Below are 25517 nucleotides of genomic sequence, written 5' to 3'. Positions count from 1 at the left end.
AAAAAAAATGGAGGGTGACAGAGAAAAAATAGTAAACATAGTAAATGAGTAAATTATTTAATATGTTAGGAGGTAAGTGCTTTGGCCAAAAGAAGGACAGGAGGGATGAGAGATCAAAGATGCAGAGGGTTGCCATTACAGTATTAAACAGGATGATCAGGGTAGACATCACTGAGAAGGCCCAAAAAGAGGAAAGACAGGAGTGCAGAAGCCAAGTGGTTAGCTTATGTGCAAAACAGCATTCCTGCAGAGGAAACAGATGGTGTACCAGGTGTGTTCAAGGAGCAGGAAGGAGGTCAAGGTGGCTGGAATGGAGCAAGTGAGAGATCAAGTAGTAGGAGAGAAGGTCATCTCCTCATTCTTATTCATTTTCATTCTCACTCCCAAGCTATTAAATCCCAATGAAAGAAATCATATAAATTGATGGTCTCTACTCAGAGATAAATTATCCAATCTCAGCTGCTTTAATCCACCTAGTTATTTTCTTCCTTTCTTAAGTCATTTCCCACAGCCAAACTTCCAATTCTCTATTCTTATCAAGGTGACGGACCCGCTCCCACATCCTTTACTCTCCACAGATGCTTTGACTCCTACTTTGTTCAGAGGAGACAGGACAATGTCTGTACTCCCATGTAATTCCACTCCTTCCCACCTGGCTCAAAGGCAGACTGCCTCCTCCTACTCACCTGGCCTGGCCCCTTGCCCCTTTGATTGTCTCTCTCTTAGTGATTCCTTCTGTCTCCTTCTTGAATGTAGGTGTCTCTTCTCAACCTACACTCTCCTTCAGCTGTTTTGTTCATGCCACTGCCTTAAACTTCTATCTATAGTTTGATGATTTTCTAATCTACATCTCTAGTTCTGACTTGCTCCTGAGGTCTAAGCAGTAATTTCCAATCTTGTACTAGACATGTTATGTTCTAATGATACCTCAAATGCAATGGGTCAAAAATCAAATATAACTCCACCCCCAAATATTGCATTGGCCAAAAGTTCTTTCCATAACATCTTATGGAAAAACCCAAACAAACTTTTTGGCCAACCCAATATATTCTTCCCCTGCTTCCTGTCCCAATAATGTGAGACAGCATTATTATTATAATATATAACTATAAATAAGTATTACAATAATGGCATCATTATTCTTAGTCACCTGAACCTTACAATTATCTTACTTCCCTCTTTTTCTAATCTCTCATTTATAATCAGTCAAATTCTATGAATTCCTTTTATTTTTGAGCATCTATCACCAATGCCTACCCAACGACTTTCACCAAATACCTGCATTCACAACTCTCACCAGCCATATCAATTTAAAGAAGAATATCAGATCAGGAACACCTTATATGTTGAGACTAGCCTAAGTAACATTTGCCATTTCCATTATTTTTGATAAAAGAGGTTTTGAATTTGTTGTTGTTTTGTTTTTGTTTCTCATTTACTGGTACCTAGTAAGGTAAGTGCTTGATCCCACTGACTCATTCATGTGAGCAAGGGAGAAATAATTGATTTCTATGCAAATTAATCTTTTTTTAAATTTTTATTTATTTATTTATTTATTTTTGGCTGTGTTGGGTCTTCGTTTCTGTGTGTGGGCTTTCTCTAGTTGCGGTGAGCGGGGGCCACTCTTCATCACGGTGCACAGGCCTCTCACTGTTGCGGCCTCTCTTATTGCAGAGCACAAGCTCCAGACACGCAGGCTCAGTAGTTGTGGCTCATGAGCCTAGTTGCTCCGCGGCATGTGGGATCTTCCCAGACCAGGGCTCGAACCCGTGTCCCCTGTATTGGCAGGCAGATTCTCAACCACTGCGCCACCAGGGAAGCCCTATGTAAATTAATCTTAAGAGCACATCATAACAGAAAACTATACAAGAGGAAGCACTTGAGCTGAGATGGTAAAAAAAGTAAAAAATTGAAAGGCAAATAAGAGAGTTGGGAGAAAATTTCACAGAGAGAGAGAGAGAATAGCATTGGAGAGCATAGAATTTTTAGACAAAGCCTGAAGTTTAAGGTGCTATGGGAAAGAGAGTGAGAAATGAAGCTAAAAAGTAAGCAAGGGCAAAATTCTATATCCACCAGGGAGCCACTGAAGAGGTTTTAGTGAGGGAGTAACCTAAGATATACAAATGTTAGGAAGATGACACTGTATGTCGGTGGCAAGACTTAGCTTAAGTCATTTTTTTTTATCCCCCCAGAACTTAGTACAGTGCTTTCAAAGAATGTGTAAGAGTCAAAAATGAATTGCATTAGATTGAAGAAAATGATGGACACTCAATAGAGAGCAATGAATGGCTGTGTTGTGTGCAAAGCACAATTCTGAGCTGTCTAATTTGACAGGGGACATATCAGGCTGTTGTGAAGTTGAGACCAGCCTTGTGAGCTCCACTCTCCCCATTTGAAGGCTGGTGGTTGCCATGGTTACAATTGCATGGGTAGGCTTATTTATAGTTATATACTATCTTTAGTGAATTCCACAACAGATGAGAGAAAAATTCAACTGTGAAGCCATCTAAGTGCATTGGAAGCACTTAGGAAGAGCAGTAAATTAAATATACACCAGAGAATCTCAAAAACACTATGGAGAGCCCCATTTTAAACAACTGCTTTGTGAATAGTGTTCTGAGTAAATTGAAAAAATTAACCCAGGCTTTGGATGCCATCTGCTAGCTCCGCCTTTACCATCTACAAGCATGTCAATTCCAGGATAGATTTTAGAGATTAATTAATTAATTAATTAATTTTACCACTTTTCATATACAAGACACTTACAGGCACTGTAAGTCTTACAATAATAACATAAGGTCGGTAATATTTTTATCTCCGCTTTGCACATTAGGAAACTGAGATACAACAAGGTTAATAGTTTCCCAATGCCACAAAGACCAGAGCTGGGCAAGAGCCCAGGGAGTCTGCTTCCAGTGATCTTAATCACTATGATATACTGACTTGTTCTGATATGTACAACGAAAGGCCTGGGGACCAGAATTCACTGGGAGGCCAAGGAGCCAAATTTATTTCAATCTACAGTGAATACAAATCTAAAAGGATTATTTGCTAATAGAGAACACTGAGAATTTATGCTGTAAAACTATTTATACCCAAACTTGAAATCTCAAACAAAACAAACTAGGGGCATCCTACTCCCATTTCAAAAGGTGTTGCAGCAGGATACTTTTATAAGGACAATTTCTCTGTTTCCCAACAAATTAAATACAATTCCCAGAAAACTAATTGTGTAGACACGCCAATTTTTGGAACACATCCATTGGGTCTTACAAAGTAAAACAGTAGGCTTATTTAAAAAGGAATGGATATTAATGCTATTGTTTTCTTTCATGTACCTTGACAAGTCAGTGAAGCAAGTATTGCTGATCCCTAGTTAACAGATGAAAAAACTGAGGCTCACACTGGACGATAAATTCATGAAACACACATCCCTAGCAGGCAGAAAAAATGAATCTGAAACCGTAGTCCTTCTAATGCTAAAGTCTGGGAATTTTCCGCTTATATCTTTCTGTGTCATCTTGACTTATGGGACCAAAATTTGGCTAGCTTCTAAGAGAGGCTCTCCCCAAGACCAAGGAAAGTGTCTTTGAGCAACTATATAGCTTGTTGTAGGAGGTGGAATTTGCCTAGACAAGTTCAAATTTAATGCTCACTTTGTGGACAAACATGTATTATAATACCAAGGCTTGTGTGGGAATAATACAATGACTTGAGTGGAAATACATGTATATCTTTTTGTAGATGTCCTTCACTGAGAGATGTTTGAATAAAAGTAATATGATAAAGTTTTGGGATTCATATTGTTGTTAGTGATAATTTAATCTAAGAATTCTATGATATTTGTTCATGCTTTTATCAAATAAATATTTACCAAGTACCTACACTCTCATTGTGGTAGATTCTGGGGATACAGTGGTGAATAAGATAAGTATATACGTATTATAATTTTGAATGCTAGTGAAAACACAATCTTAGACTCACAAAACATTCATTCAATAAACCTCATCAAGTGCCTACTATGCAACAGACAGCATAGGAGGTACTGGGGACCTAAAGGTGAATAATTCACATCGTTGGAGGCAACTTTAGCGATCAACCATATGACAGATGATAAACTGAAAGAAACAAAAATCCAACCACTGGTCCAACATCACACAGCAAAACTGGAGTTAAAACCAAGGTTTGGTATCTTTGACGCCTGTACTTTTCCTGTGGGTTCGAAGCACTGTGATGGCTCCTGTCATCTCTGACACTTATTCATATGATATAATCAGTGAATGCATCTTTCCTCCTAAATTGGGGGAGATGCTAGAAAAAGATAAGATCACATCTGCCATTAAGGTGTTGGAGCCACAGCCCTAACAACAAAGACTTCTCTGGCCCAATCTGTCAAGAATGCGGAGGTTGAGAAACCCTGATCTAGCCTATATTTTTTTGTAAAAAGGGCTATCAAATATATATTATGAAATAAAGATACTCTACTGAAATAAAATAGGAGCTCACATAAGGCACTTGGGGCACATAAGGCTCACCTAATGACATAGGGAGTCATTTGATGTCGCTCAGGAAAAAAACAGATTACTTTCAAACACTGAAAACTGGGGAGAGAATCTTGGAAGGTATGCCATCAGTACAAGCAAGAATGAAAGGACTGTGTCCACCTGCACCATTACTATAGACTTATACAGGTCTCGACCTGCACACTTAATTCATTTCACAGTCTGTGTACTTACCAAGTAATTATCAGACCTCTGTTTGGTTTCATATGCAATATTATTTCACAGAGAAAAGACTCCACTGGCTGAGCATCAAAAACCATGGGATGGGTGGTCTATTTGGCTTTCAGGTAAAAAGAGAATGAAAGTACTCCCATTTGGTCTCAAACCAAATGTAGGTAATCCCAAAACTCTGGTCAGTGAGGTCCCAGGTCTGTAGAATATTATAGTCCAGACACATAATTATAGAATCTACACCAGCCCTCACCTGCTTCCTACTGCAGTCACTGTCGACTTCTCACCTCACCATTTCCGTCTCCTATTTTAAATATCTAAATTAAAATAATGATGTCCTGGCTTTGAAGATTTAGAAGATTTTTAATAATGGTGTGAACTGAATTAACTCCCTAGAAGGACCTGAAGTTAGGCATGAACACAATAAGTAACTCTAGTAGTAACAAAATATTCAATTAAAATAAGATATTAATTATTAAGTTGACTCTCTGCCTCAAAGATTCTTGTGAACAAAAATAAGAAAAGCAAAAGGATTAAAGGCAAGCAAATTGGCAAGGCTCAAAATATTTTTCAGGAAGGAAAGAAGAAAAGAGGGAAGCGTTGTAATACTAGCATAAGACAAAAATGCAATTAAAAGCCCTGAAGGGGAAAAATGGCTACCTCGTATTGATAAAAAGATTCAAGCTATGTTAAACTTTTATGTATTAAGTAACATGGCATGGAAAAACTAATAGCTGTATGGAGGTTCCTCAAAAAACTAAAAATAGGGGCTTCCCTGGTGGCACAGTGGTTGAGAGTCCGCCTGCCGATGCAGGGGACACGGGTTCGTGCCCCGGTCCGGGAGGATCCCACATGCCGCGGAGCAGCTGGGCCCGTGAGCCATGGCCACTGAGCCTGCGCGTCCAGAGCCTGTGCTCCACAACGGGAGAGGCCACAACAGTGAGAGGCCCGCGTACCGCAAAAAAAAAAAAAAAACCTAAAAATAGAACTACCATATGACCCAGCAATCCCACTACTGGGCATATACCCTGAGAAAACCATAATTCAAAAAGATACATGCACGCCAATGTTCACTGCTGCACTATTTACAATAGCCAGGACATGGAAGCAACCTAAATGCCCATCAACAGAGGAATGGATAAAGATGTGGTACATATATACAATTGAATATTACTCAGCCATAAAAAGAACGAAGCTGTGCCATTTTCACAGACATGGATGGACCCAGAGACTGTCATACGGAGTGAAGTAAGTCAGAAAGAGAAAAACAAATATTGTATATTAATGCATATATGTGGAATCTAGAAAAATGGTATAGATGATATTTGCAAAGCAGAAATAGAGACACAGATGTAGAGAACAAACATATAGATACCAAGGGGGAAGGGGTGGGATGAATTGGGAGATTGGGATTGAAATATATACACTACTATGTATAAAATAGATAACTAGGGCTTCCCTGGTGGCACAGTGGTTGAGAGTCTGCCTGCCGATGCAGGGGACATGGGTTCGTGCCCTGGTCTGGGAAGATCCCACATGCTGCGGAGCAGCTGGGTCCGTGAGCCATGGCCGCTGAGCCTGCACGTCTGGAGCCTGTGCTCCGCAACGGGAGAGGCCACAACAGTAAGAGGCCCGCGTACCGCAAAAAAAAAAAAAAAAAAAAAGATAACTAATGAGAACCTGCTGTATAGCATGGGGAACTCGGTGCTCTGTAGTGACCTAAATGGGAAGGAAATCCAAAAAAGAGGGGGTATATGTATATGTATGGCTGATTCACTTTGCTGTACAGCAGAAACTGATATAGCAGTGTAAAGCAACTATACCCCAATAAAATAAATAAATAATAGCTAATACCTGAGTGTTTACTATTTTCACTTTAACCTCCACAATAACCCAGTGAGTTCAGGTAAGTATTGTTAAAGGGTGAGATCATGACTCAATACCTGCAATAAAAATCACAAAGCTGATTTCACTACTTATCTAAATAAAGAAGAGCTATGCTGGTCAGGTACAACTTCTCCAAGCTGCTGATATAAGGAGAAAATAATATATCCATAATAAAACTTGATGTGCCAAACAGTGCTGCCTCAAAATATTTTTAAAGGAAAATCTGTTGGAAATGTATTGAAAAAGTGACAAAAAAGACACTAGTGAAAGCTTTCTATAGATCAAGTGAATAAAAAATAAATAAAGATATAAAGGAGCTGAATATTTTAATTAATAAGGTTTATTTAGATGCCCTGATACATTTTGTCTACGGCTTGCAACTCCTTTTTTACTTAGCATTTGGTCCCTTTTCTTCCTTCCCAGGTACTCCCCAGTTGAGTACTGAGATTTGGGCCTAGCCATGGGTCTGGTGGCTAGGAGGGGGAGTAGAGGATATGTCCTTACAGGGACACGTACTGACTTGCCAAGCAGAGGCCTCTACCTTTTTTTTTTTTTTTTTTGCGGTACGCGGGCCTCTCACTGTTGTGGCCTCTCCCGTTGCGGAGCACAGGCTCCAGACGCGCAGGCTCAGCGGCCATGGCTCACGGGCCCAGCTGCTCCACGGCATGTGGGATCTTCCTGGACCGGGGCACGAACAAGTGTCCCCTGCATCGGCAGGCGGACTCTCAACCACTGCTCCACCAGGGAAGCCCAGAGGCCTCTACTTTGTCTTGAAGCAAGAATGATTATTGCTATTAACAGAAAGGAGGGGTCGCTTATGCAGGCCCACAAGGTGCAGTGGGATCTGAGGTTTCAAATTTATGGAGTACAGTAATCCATATGTCCTCATTCCAAATCTCAGAGTCCCACAACTTTCCGATCAGGTCCCTGACTTTGGCACAGCCAACTTGTTACAGTAGATAATTCAAATCTCTCTGCAGTCCTGCTACTCTTATAATTAAGTCTTAGATCTGATTCCCAGAATTCTCTGCCCTTCCAGCTACAAGAAAAAGAGTCTCTTTATATACTGCCAAGGAGGCCCTCTGATATTCTTATTTTGCCTTAATCAACCTAAAGCCTTTCATTGTCTTCTCTAATGCATCAATATTACCCAGCAACAGACGTTCAATATCATAATTCCTTTAATAATTACTTCTCCCACAACTCTCAATGCCTGACATATTGCACCAGCTAATGCATTCCCTTCCCATATTATCTCATCCCATTTTACCAACAGTGAAAAGTTTAACAATGGCAGGATACCAGCCTGCCAGAGGTTACTGGTACTCTACCCATCATGGGTTATGAGTCATCCATCTCCAGAACTGCATTATACAGACAGCTCCCTAAAACCATTTCTTATACCACCATAGGTTTGGTTACCTGACACTCTGGAGTGAAGAATTGCATGTAGGAGGTTTATTGGAGAGGGATTTCCGGAATGACACCTGTGAGGACTAGGTAGCAGGAGAAGCTGAACTGTGATGCAAAATGCAGTTGTAGCAGAGACCTCCACTAACCCCACAGGGAACTCTGGAGAGAGGATGGCCCTTCAAAGTTGTCTGAAAATGAGGCAAGGGGAAGGCCTTGTAACTCCACATGACCTTTTCTTGGATGTGGGCTGCCCCAGTGAGGGCATAACCTTAGGAGAGATAGCTCTCTTTGACTGAGGCAGCTCCCAGGGAGGAATAGCTGTGTGTATTAGCTCAGTACACTCCCAGAAGCTGGGAGAACACATGGCAGGGTGATCTCAGAAGCTGTTGCTCCACAAACAGGAAACAAACCTTTTCCATGTCATACTGTAATTTCCATATACATTTTACCCTATAAACAGAGAAGAGAACTTAGTATCCCTGGTAGTATAACTTTCTTTTGACCATATTTTCTAGAATGTTCTGACTCCCTGAAATCTGAAACTAGCTAAGGATTTGTTTTAAATTAGTATAAACCTGCTTCAGATTACCGTTTAACACTTTTTACCTTATATATCTGTTTTCCAGAATTTTTCAACCTGTCATACAGACACAGATATCTAACTTATTTAAGGTTATTTCCCAAAATTAGACTTGACTGACCCTTGGTGAGTAACCACTTATGGTTAAGAAATAAAAAATCATTAATAATATATATGAAGCCAGAAGGGAGTGCAGGACACATTTAAAGTGATGAAAGGAAAAACCTACAACGAAGATTACTCTACCCAGCAAGGATCTCATTCAGAGATATTAAAAGTTTACAGACAAGCAAAAGCTAAGAGAATTCAGTACCACAAAACTAGCTCTACAACAAATGCTAAAGGAACTTCTCTAGGCAGGAAACACAAGAGAAGGAAAAGACTTACAATAACAAATGCAAAACAATTAAGAAAATGGTATTAGGAACATACATATTGATAACTACCTTAAATGTAAATGGATTAAATGCTCCAACCAAAAGACACAGACTGGCTGAATGGATACAAAAACAAGACCCATAAATATGCTGTCTACAAGAGACCCACTTCAGACCTAGGGATATATACAGACTGAAAGTGAGGGGATGGAAAAAGATATTCCATGCAAATGGAAATCAAAAGAAAGCTGGAGTAGCAATTCTCCTATCAGAGAAAATAGACTTTAAAATAAAGACTATTATAAGAGACAAAGAAGGACACTACATAATGATCAAGGGATCAATCCAAGAAGAAGATAAAACAATTGTAAATATTTATGCACCCAACATAGGAGCACCTCAGTACATAAGGCAAATACTAACAGCCATAACAGGGAAATCGACAGTAACAAAATCATAGTAGGGGACGTTAACATCCCACTTTCACCAATGGACACATTATACAAAATGAAAATAAATAAGGAAACACAAGCTATAAATGACACATTAAACACAACGAACTTAATTGATATTTATAGGACATTCCATCCAAAAACAACAGAATACACTTTCTTCTCAAGTCCTCATGGAACATTCTCCAGGATAGATCGTATCTTGGGTCATAAATCAAGCCTTCATAAATTTAAGAAAATTGAAATTGTATCAAGTATCTTTTCCAACTACAATGTTATGAGACTAGATATCAATTACAGGAAAATATCTGTAAAAAATACAAGCACATGGAGGCTAAACAATACACTACTTAATAACCAACAGATCACTGAAGAAATCAAAGAGGAAATCAAACAATACCTAGAAACAAATGACAATGAAAACACGATGACCCAAAACCTATGGGAAGAAGCAAAAGCAGTTCTAAGAGGGAAGTTTACAGCAATACAATCCTACCTCAAGAAACAAGAGGGCTTCCCTGGTGGTGCAGTGGTTGAGAGTCCACCTGCCGATGCAGGGGACACAGGTTCGTGCCCCGGTCGGGAAGATCCCACATGCCGCAGAGCAGCTAGGCCTGTGAGCCATGGCCACTGAGCCCGCACGCCTGGAGCCTGTGCTCTGCAATGGGAGAGGCCACAACAGTGAGAGGCCTGCATACCACAAAAAAAAAAAAAAGAAAGAAACAAGAAAAATTTCAAATAAACAGCCTAACCTTACACCTAAAGCAATTAGAAAACGAAGAACAAAAAAACCCCAAAGTTAGCAGATGGAAAGAAATCATAACGATCAGATCAGAAACAAATGAAAAAGAAATTAAGGAAACGATAGCAAAGATCAATAAAACTAAAAGCTGGTTCTTTGACAAGATAAATAAAATTGATAAACCATTAGCCAGACTCATCAAGAAAAAAAAGGGAGAAGACTCAAATCAATAGAATTAGAAATGAAAAAGGAGAATAACAACTGACACTGCAGAAATACAAAGGATCATGAGAGATTACTACAAGCAACTATAGGCCAATAAAATGGACAACCTGGAAGAAATGGACACATTCCTAAGAAAGCACCACCTTCGAGACTGAACCAGGAAGAAATAGAAAATATAAACAGACCAATCACAAGCACTGAAATTGAGACTGTGATTAAAAATCTCCTAACAAACAAAACCCCAGGACCAGATGACTTCACAGGCAAATTCTATCAAACATTTAGAAAGGAGCAAACATCTATCCTTCTCAAACTCTTCCAAAATACAGCAGAGGGAGGAACACTCCCAAACACATTCTACGAGGCCACTGTCACCCTGACACCAAAACCAAAGATGTCACAAAGAAAGAAAACTACAGGCCAGTATCACTGATGAACATAGATGAAAAAAATCCTCAACAAAATACTAGCAAACAGAATCCAACAGCATATTACAAGGATCATACACCATGATCAAGTGTGGTTTATCCCAGGAATGCAAGGATTCCTCAATATAGGCAAATCAATCAATGTGATACACCATATTAACAAATTGAAGGAGAAAAACCATATGATCATCTCAATAGATACAGAAAAAGCTTTCAACAAAATTCAACACTCATTTATGATTAAAAAAAACACTCCAGAAAGTAGGCATAGAGGGAATTTACCTAACATAATGAAGCCCATATGTGACAAACGCACAGCCAACATTGCTCTCAAGTGAAAAACTGAAAACATTTCCTCCAAGATCAGGAACAAGACAATGTTGTCCATTCTCACCACTATTTTTCAACATAGTTTTGGAGGTTTCAACCACAGCAATCATAGAAGAAAAAGAAATAAAAAGAATCCAAATCAGAGAAGAAGAAATAAAACTGTCACTGTTTGCAGATGACATGATACTATACATAGAGAATCCTAAAGATGCTACCAGAAAACTACTAGAGCTAATCAATGAATTTGGTAAAGTAGCAGGATATAAAATTAATGCACAGAAATCTCTTGCATTTTATACACTAATGATGAAAAATCTGAAAGAGAAATTAAGGAAATACTTCCATTTACCATTGCAACAAAAAGAATAAAATACCTAGGAACAAACCTACATAAAGAGACAAAAGACCTGTGTGCAGAAAACTGTAAGAAACTGATGAAAGAAATTAAAGATGATACAAACAGATGGAGATATATACCATGTTCTTGGATTGGAAAAGTCAACATTGTGAAAATGACTATACTACCCAGAGCAATCTACGGATTCAACACAATCCCTATCAAACGACCAATGGCATTTTTCGCAGAATTAGAACAAAAAATTTCACAATTTGTATGGAAAAACAAAAGACCCTGAATAGCCAAAGCAATCTTGAGAAAGAAAAACGGAGCTGGAGGAATCAGGCTCCCTGACTTCAGACTATACTGCAAAGCTACAGGAATAAAGACAGTATGGTACTGGTACAAAAACAGAAATATAGATCAATGGAACAGGATAGAAAGCCCAGAGATAAACCCATGCACATACAGTCACCTTATCTTTGATAAAGGAGGCAAGAATATACACTGGAGAAAAGACAGCCTCTTCAATAAGTGGTGCTGGGAAAACTGGACAGCTACATGTAAAACTATGAAATTAGAACACTCCCTAACACCATACACAAAAATAAACTCAAAATGGATTAAAGACCTAAATGTAAGGCCAGAAACTATCAAACTCTTACAGGAAAACATAGTCAGAACACTGTATGACATAAATCACAGCAAGATCCGTTTTGACCCACCTCCTAGAGAAATGGAAATAAAAACAATAATAAACAAATGAGACCTAATGAAACTTCAAAGCTTTTGCACAGCAAAGGAAACCATAAACAAGATGAAACGACAACCCTCAGAATGGGAGAAAATATTTGCAAACGAAGCAACTGACAAAGGATTAATCTCCAAAATATACAAGCAGCTCATGCAGCTCAATATCAAAAAAACAAACAACCCAATCCAAATATGGGCAGAAGACCTAAATAGACATTTCTCCAAAGAAGATATACAGATTGCCAATAAACACATGAAAGGATGCTCAACCTCACTAATCATTAGAGAAATGCAAATCAAAACTACAATGAGGTATCACCTCACATGGGTCAGAAAGGCCATCATCAAAAAATCTACAAACAATAAATGCTGGAGAGGGTGTGGTGAAAAGGGAACCCTCTTGCACTGTTGGTGGGAATGTAAATTGATAGAGCCATTATGGAGAACAGTATGGAGGTTCCTTAGAAAACTAAAAATAGAACTACCATATGACCCAGCAATCACAGTATTGGGCATATACCCTGAGAAAACCATAATTCAAAAAGAGTCATGCACCACAATGTTCACTGCAGCTCTATTTACAATAGCCAGGATGGAAGCAACCTAAATGTCCATCGACAGATGAATGGATAAAGATGTGGCACATATATACAACGGAATATTACTCAGCCATAAAAGAAACGAAATTGAGTTATTTGTAGTGAGGTGGATGGACCTAGAGCCTGTCATACAGAGTGAAGTAAGTCAGAAAGAGAAAAACAAATACCGTATACTAACACATATATACGGAATGTAAAAAATTAAAAAAAGGTTCTGAAGAACCTAGAGGCCAGACAGGAATAAAGACACAAACATAGAGAATGGACTTGAGGACACAGGGAGGGAAAGGGTAAGCTGGGACGAAGTGAGAGAGTAGCATGGACATACATGCACTACCAAATGTAAAATAGATAGTTAGTGAGAAGCAGCCGCATAGCACAGGGAGATCAGCCGGGTGCTTTGTGTCCACCTAGAGGATTGGGATAGGGAGGGTGGGAGGGAGATGCAAGAGGGAGGAGATATGGGGATGTATGTATATGTATAGCTGATTCACTTTGTTATACAGCAAAAACTAACACACCATTGTAAAGCAATTATACTCCAATAAAGATGTTTTTTAAAAAAAGAAAAAGTATATATATTTGAAGTATCAACAATGGTCTCAGTGCCTCTACAAAATATAATATTTTTAATGTAACTGATTACGTGGCCAAGGGTTCTGATTTTCTAGTTACCTTACAATGGAAAGAGATAGGGCTAGGGAACCTGTATTGTTCAAAACGAAAATTACTTTATTAATTAACATTTTAAATTTGTAGGATTTATAAATTTTAACATTTTTTTCCAGAAATGAAGCTTACATATGATAGTTCAGCAAAATATCTTTGATGCTAGGGCAATTCTCACTGTCTTCCAGTCACTCCTTACAGTGATACTCATCTTTAAGGCAGCTCAGATACGCAAGACTATTTCCTAGGAAACTAAAGACCCATAACCTGATGACACGTGAAAAGAAGACAAGCTCAACAAAGGGTCTGGTTCTCTCCTTCACTTTTTTTCTTTAGTACAAGCATGAAAGCAGTGATAGACTCAGTATGTGGTCAATGGTACAATGATGCTGGATGACGCTTTTTAAAAATCAGAACTTCTTAGCTCCTATATTCCATTTGTCTTCTTGGGCCAATTTTTAACATGAATAAAATCAGATAAATTAATCATAAGGAAACATCAATTGCATTATATTACCCTACGTCTCCTAGCCTGGATATACTATATTCATGGATACTGAATTAGATAATCAGGTAATTTCAGTAATCTTTGATGAGTCACAGAATGAAAACGTTCCAGGACATAGGAGATGGAACAAATATAATTCCAATATTCAATGAAGAATATCACAATGTAAAACTGATCACTGTGATCACTAGGGACAAACATCAGTTCTCCAGAAAAAATGTCATCCTGACCAGTAAATAGGTTGGGTAGGTTAGGGAAACGTGAGGCATAAACTATCTGGAGATAAGCAGAGCATTTGATAAAGGCTCTCCTAATAACCCTGCAAACAGAACAGAGAAATATTACTTGGTTTCTATTGAAACTGGATGCATTAGTTGCTGGCTGAACTATCACACTGTCAAAGAACACCTACTCACTCTCTTGAGAGGTGAGGGCAGAAAGGGCTGCACCACATGTGGATGCAATGCACATTTTAAAAACACCTGGAATGAAGTCCTAGTTCCAACACTAACCTGGCTGGCTCTCTGAGCAAGTCCATCCAGACTCTGATGGCCTGTGGCACCGCTCCAATGGGATCCCCATCACATTTGTTCTGCTTAATTCCTGACATCAGCTTTCAGCACAGCTTGCTAATTGAACGGTCCTCTCAGATTCTGCCCTTGCCACCAGAGTCTCCATAGAATTAATACTTCTCTGACTATAAAACCTGGTTTGTGATGCAAACTTCCTCTCCTTCCACTGCCCCTTCATTTCTTATCAGCTCTTGATTTTGAGTTTTTAGTATCTCTAGATTTTGCCCCTTGATCTCTCTGCCTTTGACTAACCTAAGAATAGCCTTAAGATGAAAATAGTTAATACCTAAAGTTGTTAATAAACTTCAAAGACTGCTGTCTACCAAGGACAGTTTTAGTGGCATGCCACAAGGCACTGAAAATAATGAAGAGAATGGAATCAGAGAGGCAACTGTGCAATTAGATCCAAGGGCTGATGGAGCTGAAAGTGAAAAACAGGCCAAAAGGCTAGTGGCTGCATCAGCTCATAGAGCAGCTAGAAAGGAGCAGAGGCAGGAACCAAGGAGGCGTTCTAGAGCATTCCCCATGTAAAGAACTGGGAGGCCCTGACTGGTTTTTTGAGATTTTCTACATACATGTGTGATGACAGCCTAGGGTCAAGGTAGACAGGATATTGCTGACAGCCTTTGGAGGTGCCTAAATAAAATAGTCATGTGGTGCTCCTATGGAATGCTGCCTGAGGGGAAAAATATAATCCACCTTCTGGAAGATACCCCTACTTTATCAGCTTACTTACCATTTGGGATACCAAATTTTACACACTAGCAACTTCATCTCACTATACATCATAGGATAATTTGAGGAGAATAGCATTCAAAAGCAATAAATAGAAAGGAGTGCAGAAGGTCATAGTGGTATGATCTTTTTATAGGGATAGTTACAAATAAAATTTAAAAGACACAATTCTATGGCTGTGCACTCTGAAACTTTAGCTATTTTCTTTAATTAAAAAATAGTATATTTAAGAGAAGTGAACATTATTTCATTCCAATTCAATAATCTAAATCATAGCATAATATGAATTTTCTTTTCCAATGAGCCATTGCTCTGGATGCTGTTGATTTCTGAAATAAAATCCTATATTGAAAATCTCTCAACGTTTTATGATTGCCATTTGAAAGAAACATGATACAGAATAAAGCTGTAGTAACTCCTAAAATCACATCAAAATTCACATTTCAAGCATAATTAGCATGAAATTTTATGGATTTAATTTGAAGAATGCTGCAAAATAATTCCTTGTTCAAAGAAAATTAGACATTTTGATCACCATCAGTTACCTTTGCTCATATTTTATGATTAAGTGAATCCCAATTCTATCCACCAAGAATTCTTTTCTTGTTTGGAAAAGCAGACTTTCTTCTCATGAGCTCAACAACCGAAAGACCATGGGAGTCAAATAAAATAAACAGTATCTAGTGATCATTAGCCTAGTTTTATTTCACACTGGCAAACATCTGGAATATTTTACAAAATAAATCAAATTCTTTATATATATATATATATATATGGCCTTTATTATGTTGACATAGGTTCCCTCTATGCCCACTTTCTGGAGAGTTTTTATCATAAATGGGTGTTGAATTTTGTCAAAAGCTTTCTCTGCATCTATTGAGATGATCATGTGGTTTTTATTCTTCAATTTGTTAGTATGGTGTATCACATTGACTAATTTACGTATACTGAAGAATCCTTGCATCTCTGGGATAAATCCCACTGGATCACAGTGTATGATCCTTTTAATGTGTTGTTGGGTTCTGTTTGCTAGTATTTTGTTGAGGAGTTCTGCATCTATATTCATCAGTGATATTGGTCTGTAATTTTCTTTTTTTGTAGCATCTTTGTCTGGTTTTGGTGTCAGGGTGATGGTGGTTTCATAGAACGAGTTTGGGATTTTTCCTTTCTCTGCAATTTTTTGGAAGAGTCTGAGAAGGATGGATGTTAGCTCTTCTCTAAATGTTTGACAGAATTCACCTGTGAAGCCATCTGGTCCTGGACTTTTATTTGTTAGATTTTTAAGCACAGTTTCATTTTCATCATTTGTGATTGGTCTGTTCATATTTTCTATTTCTTCCTGATTCAGTCTTGAAAGGTTATACCTTTCCAAGAATTTGTCTAATTCTTCCAGGTTGTCCATTTTATTCACATAGAGTTGCTTGTAGTAGTCTCTTAGGATGCTTTGTATTTCTGCAGTGTCTGTTGTAACCTTTCCTTTTTCATTTCTAATTTTATTGATTTGAGTCCTCTCCCTCTTTTTCTTGATGAGTCTGGCTAATGGTTTATCAATTTAGTTTATCTTCTCAAAGAACCAGCTTTTAGTTTTGTTGATCTTTGCTACTGTTTCCTTCATTTCTTTTTCATTTATTTCTGATCTGATCTTTATGATTTCTTTCCTTCTACTAACTTTGGGTTTTGTTTGTTCTTCTTTCTCTAGTTCTTTCTTTATGTGTAAGGTTAGATTGTTTATTTGAGATTTTTCTTGTTTCTTCAGGTAGGCTTGTATAGCTATAAACTTCCCTCTTAGAACTGCTTTTGCTGCATCCCATAGGTTTTGGATCATTGTGTTTTCATTGTCATTTGTCTCTAGGTATTTTTTGATTTCCTCTTTGATTTCTTCAGTGATCTCTTGGTTATTTAGTTGTTATTTAGTAACATATTGTTTAGCCTCCATGTGTTTGTGTTTTTTACGTTTTTTTCCCTGTAATTCATTTCTAATCTCATAGCATTCTGGTCAGAAAAGATGCTTGATATGATTCCAATTTTCTTAAATTTACTGAGGCTTGATTTGTGACCCAAGACGTGATCTATCCTGGAGAATGTTCCGTGCACACTTGAGAAGAAAGTGTAATCTGCTGTTTTTGGATGGAATGACCTATAAATATCAATTAAATTTATCTGGTCTATTGTTTCATTTAAAGCTTGTGTTTCCTTATTAATTTTCTGTTTGGATGATCTGTCTGTTGATGTAGGTGAGGTGTTAAAGTCCCCCACTATTATTGTATTACTGTAGGTTTCCTCTTTTAGAGATGTTAGCAGTTGCCTTATGTATTGAGGTGCTCCTATGTTAGGTGCATATATATTTATAATTGTTATAGCTTCTTCTTGGACTGATCCCTTGATCATTACATAATGGCCTTCCTTGTCTCCTGTAACATTCTTTATTTTAAAGCCTATTTTACCTGATACGAGCATTGCTATTCCAGCTTTCTTTTGATTTCCATTTGCATGGAATATGTTTTTCCACCCCTCACTTTCAGTCTGTATGTGTCCCTAGGTCTGAAGTGGGTCTCTTGTAGACAGCATATATATGGGTCTTGTTTTTGTATCCATTCAGTGAGCCTGTGTCTTTTGGTGGGAGCATTTAATCCATTCACGTTTAAGGTAATTATCAATATGTATGTTCCTATTACCATTTTCCTAATTGTTTTGGGTTTGTTTTTGTAGGTCCTTTTCTTCTCTTGTGTTTCCCACTTAGAGAAGTTCCTTTAGCATTTGTTGTAGAGCTGGTTTGGTGGTGCTGAATTCTCATAGCTTTTGCTTGTCTGTAAAGCTTTTGATTTCTCCATCGAATCTGAATGAGATCCTTTTCAGGTAGAGTAATCTTGGTTGTAGGTTCTTCCCTTTCATCACTTTAAGTATATCATGCCACTCCCTTCGGGCTTGTAGAATTTCTGCTGAGAAATCAGCTGTTAACCTTATGGGAGTTCCCTTTTATGTTATTTTTCGTTTTTTCCTTGCTGCTTTCAATAATTTTTCTTTGTCTTTAATTTTTGCCAATTTGATTACTATGTGTCTCTGTGTGTTTCTCCTTGGGTTTATCCTGTATGGGACTCTCTGTGCTTCCTGGACTTGGGTGGCTATTTCCTTTTCAGTGTTAGGGAAGTTTTCGAATATAATCTCTTCAAATATTTTCTGGGGTCATTTCTCTCTCTCTTCTCCTTCTGGGACCGCTATAATGTGAATGTTGTTGTGTTTAATGTTGTCCCAGAGGTCTCTTAGACTGTATTCATTTCTTTTCATTCTTTTTTCTTTATTCAGTTCCGCTGCAGTGAATTCCACTATTCTGTCTTCCAGGTCACTTATCCGTTCTTCTGCCTCAGTTATTCTGCTATTGATTCCTTCTAGTGTATTTTTCATTTCAGTTATTGTATTGTTCATCTCTGTTTGTTTGTTCTTTAATTCTTCTAGGTCTTTGTGAAACATTTCTTGCATCTTCTCAATCTTTGCCTCCATTCTTTTTCCGAGGTCCTAGATCATCTTCACTATCATTACTCTGAGGTCTTTTTCTGGAAGATTGCCTATCTCCATTTCATTTAGTTGTTTTTCTGGGGTTTTACCCTGTTCCTTCATCTGGTACATAGCCCTCTGTGTTTTCATCTTGTCTATCTTTCTGTGAATGTGGTTTTTGTTCCACAGGCTGCAGGATTGTAGTTCTTCTTGCTTCTGCTGTCTTCCCCGTGGTTTCAAATTCTTTTAAGAGCATGAGACAATAGAGAAAAACTAACTAGGATTTTGTTTATGTGTTCATTCAGAAGTCAACAAATATTTATTGAAATATATTGAACATCTAAACATTATGTTAATATTACCAAAGTCAACTATTTTACTATACTTTAAGTTATCTGTATAAAAAAGTGAATAATTTACTTGAATACTAGCTGGTATATATGAATTCATAATGACATTTGAATTTCATTTCTAGCACTTCTTAGCATCAATCCAAGATCAGTCACTCATCTCTTACATTGGAATTGTAGCTAAGCATAAACTTTCTAAACTAACAAAAGGTAAAATTACAAAGTTATAAATGGTATTTGAATCGAATCTCATAATGTCACTGATGGACCTTGGCTAGGGCTTGGTCTTAAACAACACAACACAACAAACACACTGACACACACACACACACAAGTAGTGACCACCTGTCTAGTTAGCTGCTATCAGAAACACATTTTTCATTTTAGGAAACACCTCTCCCATACTCTCAGACTATGTGGTTTGAGGAGGGTGGCCTCTACCGTCTCTTTTCAGAGGTGAGCACGTGACCAAAGCTAGTCAGTCTCAGTGTCCATCCTTCCAGTTTACTTCAAAGATGGTTCAGAGATGATCAGATGACACACGTCAGACTAATCAGAGCCCGCCATGGAACTTCTTCTGAACTACTGGTAAAGAAGTAGTCCCTTTTATAGGATTATAGAGGCTAAGAACCATTTAAGATGATGTGGTTAAGGACAGCTTTGTGGCCATATGAAGAGAGCCTTCCTGAGAATGAATTCAAATTTAAAAATAGTATATTTTTTAATTTGTAAGAAAAAGAGAAAGCTTCTTAATGATATTAATCTAACCTCATAATTCAGCCATTTCTAAATATAGTTTGATCCCTTGAAAATACCAGTTACATGAGCCAATGGATTCCAGTTTGTGTTTCTTTGTTTAAACCAGCCTGAACTGAGTTTGACTTTTGCAACTGAGAGATTACAGCCAATATACATATATACCCACAGACTTATTATCTTCTGTTTGTGAAATTTCTTTCTCTCTCCCTCTCCCTCTCCCTCTCTCCCTCTCCCTCTCTCTCTCTCCCTCTCTCTCTCTCTCTCTCTCTCACACATACACACAGACACACAGTACTTAAGAAGCCTAGTATTTGTCCTATAGATGACAAAAAACTCTGACAATATGGTTTTCACCTTCATGGCCAGCAGAATTTTACTGAAACTCAGCAATTTTTTATCTAATTGATGTGCAGCAACATGTTCTGACTTCTTGCAGAAAGTTTTTCAGCCATTGACACAAACGTGACAATACTTCAAATTCTGCATCAGCCCTCCATCTGTATAGCTTCATTTCTGCCCAAGCCCTGAGACTCAGAAAACTTAGCTCACATTTGTCACAGAGCTGGAGTCACATGAAGTACCCGAAAATGTTGGGCTGAAAATGATGTAAACACCTGGAGGTCCTCACCCATGACTACAGAGACATCTCAATGCCAAGTTGAGACTGGCTTAATTGTGAGATTTCTAGGTCTTTGGCTGACAGCATATTGTCAGTCTTCTCTATTGTAGCAGAAACTCATAATTGTTTCCAGCTGCAAACAAATGTAAGGCTGACTCTAAAGAGTCACGTGTCTTTTTTTCCTTTGATCAATATCTTCAGTCTGTTGCATCAAGGTGCCATCAGTACACAGCATCTCAAGGTTGGCTACATTCAATATAATGTATATTGTGGGATTATTTGACACAATACTAGTTGCTAAATTTTCTTTCTTTACAAGATGGTCGAATTGGGACCACCAAGTTACCAAGAGGGCTCATGTTGTTTTGGATCTCAAAGGCCAAAGTTAGAGCAGACGAAAAGCGAGTATGAATCTAACCCAACATACAAGCATAAAAGACTACCTGAGTTCAAATCCCAGACTTTTGAGCAAGTTGCCTAACTCCCCCAAGCCCTAGTTTCCTCATCTGTAAAATAGGAAGATGTAAAAGTAGTACCTAATCAGAGGTTTCTGATAATTAAATTACATAATTCACTGAGGGGCCAAGAAACGTTACCTATCGATATCAATAGCTAATAATATTAACTGTCGATAGACATTAGCTATTAACAACCATTTAAAATTTATGATCAAAAAAATCTGTTAATATTATTGCTATTACCATCTAGAAAAGTCCATTCACTTCCCTGAATTTCAGACTTCTCAACTGTAAAATGGGAGTAATAATCACTGCCAACTTCCTGAAACTGTTTTTAAATTCAAATGAGATCATTTACACAAAAGCACTTCGTACAACATAAAGTATATCAAAATATATGGTGACATTGTTCCTTCTGCTGTTGTTTTTTATTTTTTATTTTTTACAAAGCATCTGAACTGGTTTTTATTATATACTAAGTTCTGGTAAATACTGGGTTTGTTTCTAGCCTCCCTTCTGGTCCATCCTGTCCCAGGGCTGCACTGCAAGTGGAGGGCGGAAACGTTACCCCCCCACACCTTCGTGAAGGCAGGCTTTTCACACTGTACGGGATTGGTAACAACCTGGGGGATGGGAGTGTGTCCACAGGTCAGTCCTCCAAGTCGCTGGGGCCCACATACTGGCAGATGGCATCATAGTGAAGCTCCACCACCCGATTCTCTCTCTGCAGCTGCACAAGAGCCCGGCTCTGCTCTCTGTCCCGGTCCAGCAGATGGCCCACCCTTCTAGCCCATGGCCCCAGCACCACCATCACCCAGTTGCCCTGGACCTTGGGGACCAGGGTCTCCAGCATGTCTTCCCTCAGGCCTTCTAGGACCTGGCCTTCATCTGTCCGACACACACAGGTATCTGGGCTCAGGACATCTTCGATTGTCATCTTGGTGTTGTAATACTGGCCACCCTTGTGTAGCTTGTTCACAAACCGCACACGCAGGTCCCTGTGCAGCCAGTGCTGACTCCTGGGAGCTGCTTTCTCACTCTTGGCTGCAGGCCCATCCTGTCTCCATCTGAGATGCTTAGGGTCCCACCGGTCTGGATGGTGTTTCTGCTTCCTCGCTGAGTCCTCCTGCCGGACGTGGAGGTCCTGATAATGAAGGGCCTTCCAAGACGAGGTTGTTCCATTCTGTTGCCTTGGGGAAGTTTTGCTCACCTGGCTCAGATCCAAGGAGTTCTTGTCAAACTCCTGCTGGGAGACAGGCTGCAGGCAGTACTCACTAACAGTCCCCATGCGGCTCCCCACAGCCAGACGGACCATGGCCCGAGCATTGTCAGGGTCGAGGCCGTCCACCTTCCCATAGAGGCCTCGGTGAGGGCCAGAAAGAACCACCACAGCTCCTCCAGGCACCAGTCCTTGAGGCTAGTCTTCCTTATCCTTCTCTTACTCCTCATCTGGGCTCAGCAGGTCGTGGGGGCTGGTGGGGGCCAGGGCCTGGACCTCAGTCAGGTTGGCGCCCAGCCCTAACCCCTTGGGCCTCAGTGAGTTGACACGGGGCTTCACCACTTGACTGAAGGTACGGCCGATGCCCTCGCCAGGTTTCCAGCCCATGCCCCGCAGCATGGCCAGCCCATAGGCCTCTACAGGGACTGCCTCATAATCAGCCTCCTCCGGCACTGTCTCAGCCCAGGGTTCACTGTCTGCCCCTTCCCCGTTGGGGGTGCATCCTTTCTGGATCATGGGGATAGCGAGCGTGAGGTCAACACCCGCATTCTCTCTCTCCTCCAGAGACTTTGTGGATTCCTCAATGAGCTCCTTCACAGCCTGGGACAGCATCCCATCCACCAAGACCTCAGTATGTGTGGATGGCCCAGGGGCCTGGGTCGGTGGCTGCCTGAGATGGCCATTCTGGATCTAAGGGATGAAAAGTTCCTTGGGGGCTTCTGAGGGCTGCACACTCTGCAGCTCCCTCCGTTTCTCGGTCTTCAAGAAATCCTTCTCCGGAGCCGCGTCTCCCACCAGCCATCTCTGGGCGGACGTGTGATTGAAGCTGAATGAAATTGGGGCACTGGAGGCTCCTGCAGGCCACAAAACACCGTCTTTGGCATCCGCCATCTTCCCCTCTTCCCAGGCCGGCGCGCTGCTTGCTGGGAAGTTTAGTTTGCGCTCACTTTGCTGGGGCTTGACCACCAGTGGTACAACTACCTTTCCCAGGAAACACTGTGGCACCGCCAGGCGAAGGCGGATAGGGGCAGTAGGAAGTAATTGCCGCTCTTTTTACTTCACAAGAGCCCACGGTGCCAAGCGTACAGGGAAATGTAGTTCTTGGGGAAGGTAGGCGTTGTAGAAGGTGGCTTCCTTCCTGCTAGTCATCACTCCTTCATGTAGGCGTTTATTGGTCGCCTACTGTGTGCACGTTACTGTGCCCTACTGCTAGTATTGGAGGGTCTCCTGCAGAGGTGGGCGGTGGCTGTGGCTCACTGTCTGTTGTTGTCTTCATTATTGGTACTGGGATACAATAAGTGTATTTGTATGTATTTAGCATCCAGTATGGACCAGTCCTGGTTAGGCATAAATTCTACTCTCTAAATACTTATAATCATGGAAAAGACATTAGCAAGAATAACTTTAACACATAAAGCAGGCTTTCCTACTATTTTAACTAACAAATCCCTTTCACAATAATATAGATCGACACTGTCAGACAGAATTTTCTATGAACAATGATGCAAATGTCATACAACTGCACCATCCAATATGATAGCCACCATTCACATGCACTATTTGAGCAATTGGGATGTGGCTACTGTAAATAGGAAACTAAATTTTTAATTTTATTTCATTTTAATTAATTTAAATTGTAATAGCTGCATGCAGCTGGTTGCTACCACATTGAACAGTACAGAGATAGAATGTCTTCAATCCCTTAGATATTTGTTAATGGGTCTGCCATTTTTTTGTACTGCATGTTATAATGACATGATTTTAGGTTGAAAATGTATTATAAATTCCATTTAAATGCAATCTTCAACATTTGTACATTTACATATAATATATACCCACTATGTACAAAAATAAGTTTTGACTTTTTACATGCCAGTTAATGTAGACTAATTATGTAAGAAAAAGTATCATTTTTAAAGTGTACTATATTGATACTTGGGAGCCAAGAGTATAGTAAAATTTAAATTTAACTATGAATTACAGCATAAAATAAATTAAAAACTATTTTATTATGGATGTCTGATATTCTTATATTTTACATGCAAAAAATACAATTAGTATTTTCATATTTTGTTTCATTTGTCTGCTTATGCACACTCTCCTAATTATAACACATGTGGTTAAAAAGTCTTTATTCCCACACATGAAAAGTCTTCTAACATTCTCCATTTAAATCATAATTTTAAAATTATTCTTATATCTCCTAATGTGCTACATGAGAATTTTGATCAAATGGATGCAGCTTACAGATTTGGTGATGTTCATATTGAAGAAAATCTGAGAATTATTAATATTTTATATTCTTCATTAACTTGATATATAGCAGTTTCTGTGTTCCTTATGTCACGGTCTTAAATAATTGTCTAGCCTTAATAATAATTTTGTGCTTATAATTATGAATAAAAATAATTTACAGCTGTGTGATGGCCAAGTCCAGCAATGGCTGGTGGTTGATATTCAATTCACCGTGTCTGGCTAAGTGACTGAGTCACAAGCACATTCATTTGATCTCTACGATGTGCACTAACTACATATTGAAGAACTATATGTCCACTTTTAAAGGGATATTTTTTAAACAATTATTTTATCTACTGATCTTTAATATAAATGTAAGCAGGCACCATTACTGCTTTTGATACCATGAACTCCTTGGGACGCTTTCTCTAGATCTCAGAATTTCTCAAACCACTTGTTGAATAAGACTGTCAAAGAATACTGGAAAACTGCTTAACCTTCATGGAATGTTTAGACACCTTAAAGAGGTCCCTTGCTCTCTGGACCCACAGGAAACAACTGAAACTCTGTCTAAAATTGGGCATCAGATATGTAGACATAAATGAGAGGATCTGTGAGGAGAGAAGACCTGAGAAAAGCCAGGCCAGACTCAACATAAGAAAGAACGTGGAGGTCCAAAGAATATATCAACATGAAAGAGGAAATCTGGCACCTTGTACCAGAAATAGCAGCAGGTCCTAGGAATTAGAAGGGGCATTGGAAGGAAGGGCAGAAGGACCTGACCTCACTCCCATTAGTTTCCCCAGCCTTCCCCTAAGCCCAGAGAGCCCAAAACTCCTAGAAAGGAAAGGGCTGTGGTAGAAATAAAAGTTATGTACTGGACAACTAAACAACTCTGCTATGGGGACGCCACTCTGAAAAGAGATGAACACAAGAAAAGAAGGTGAAGGCATTGTCCTCCTGGCTGGTGAGAGAGGTGAGCAATGAAATCAAGGGACAACAGGTTTGGTGAAGCCAGAGAGACTGGTACCAGCTAGAGAAGGAC

General features: G+C 39.2%; 1 pseudogene across 1 annotated transcript; it reads right to left on the bottom strand.

The window, feature by feature from the left end:
* Positions 1-21632: 21632 nt before the first annotated feature.
* On the bottom strand, positions 21633-23128 carry LOC308619141 (G-patch domain and KOW motifs-containing protein-like; annotated as a pseudogene). The gene has a single exon. The product of its transcript is annotated as a G-patch domain and KOW motifs-containing protein-like (transcript).
* Positions 23129-25517: the final 2389 nt, after the last annotated feature.

The sequence above is a fragment of the Mesoplodon bidens genome (genome assembly GCF_964165515.1).
Source record: "Mesoplodon bidens genome assembly, chromosome: 6".
NCBI lineage: Eukaryota > Metazoa > Chordata > Mammalia > Artiodactyla > Ziphiidae > Mesoplodon > Mesoplodon bidens.
The sequence above is the reverse complement of the archived record's forward strand: the minus strand, read 5'-3'. Positions and strand labels throughout refer to the sequence as shown.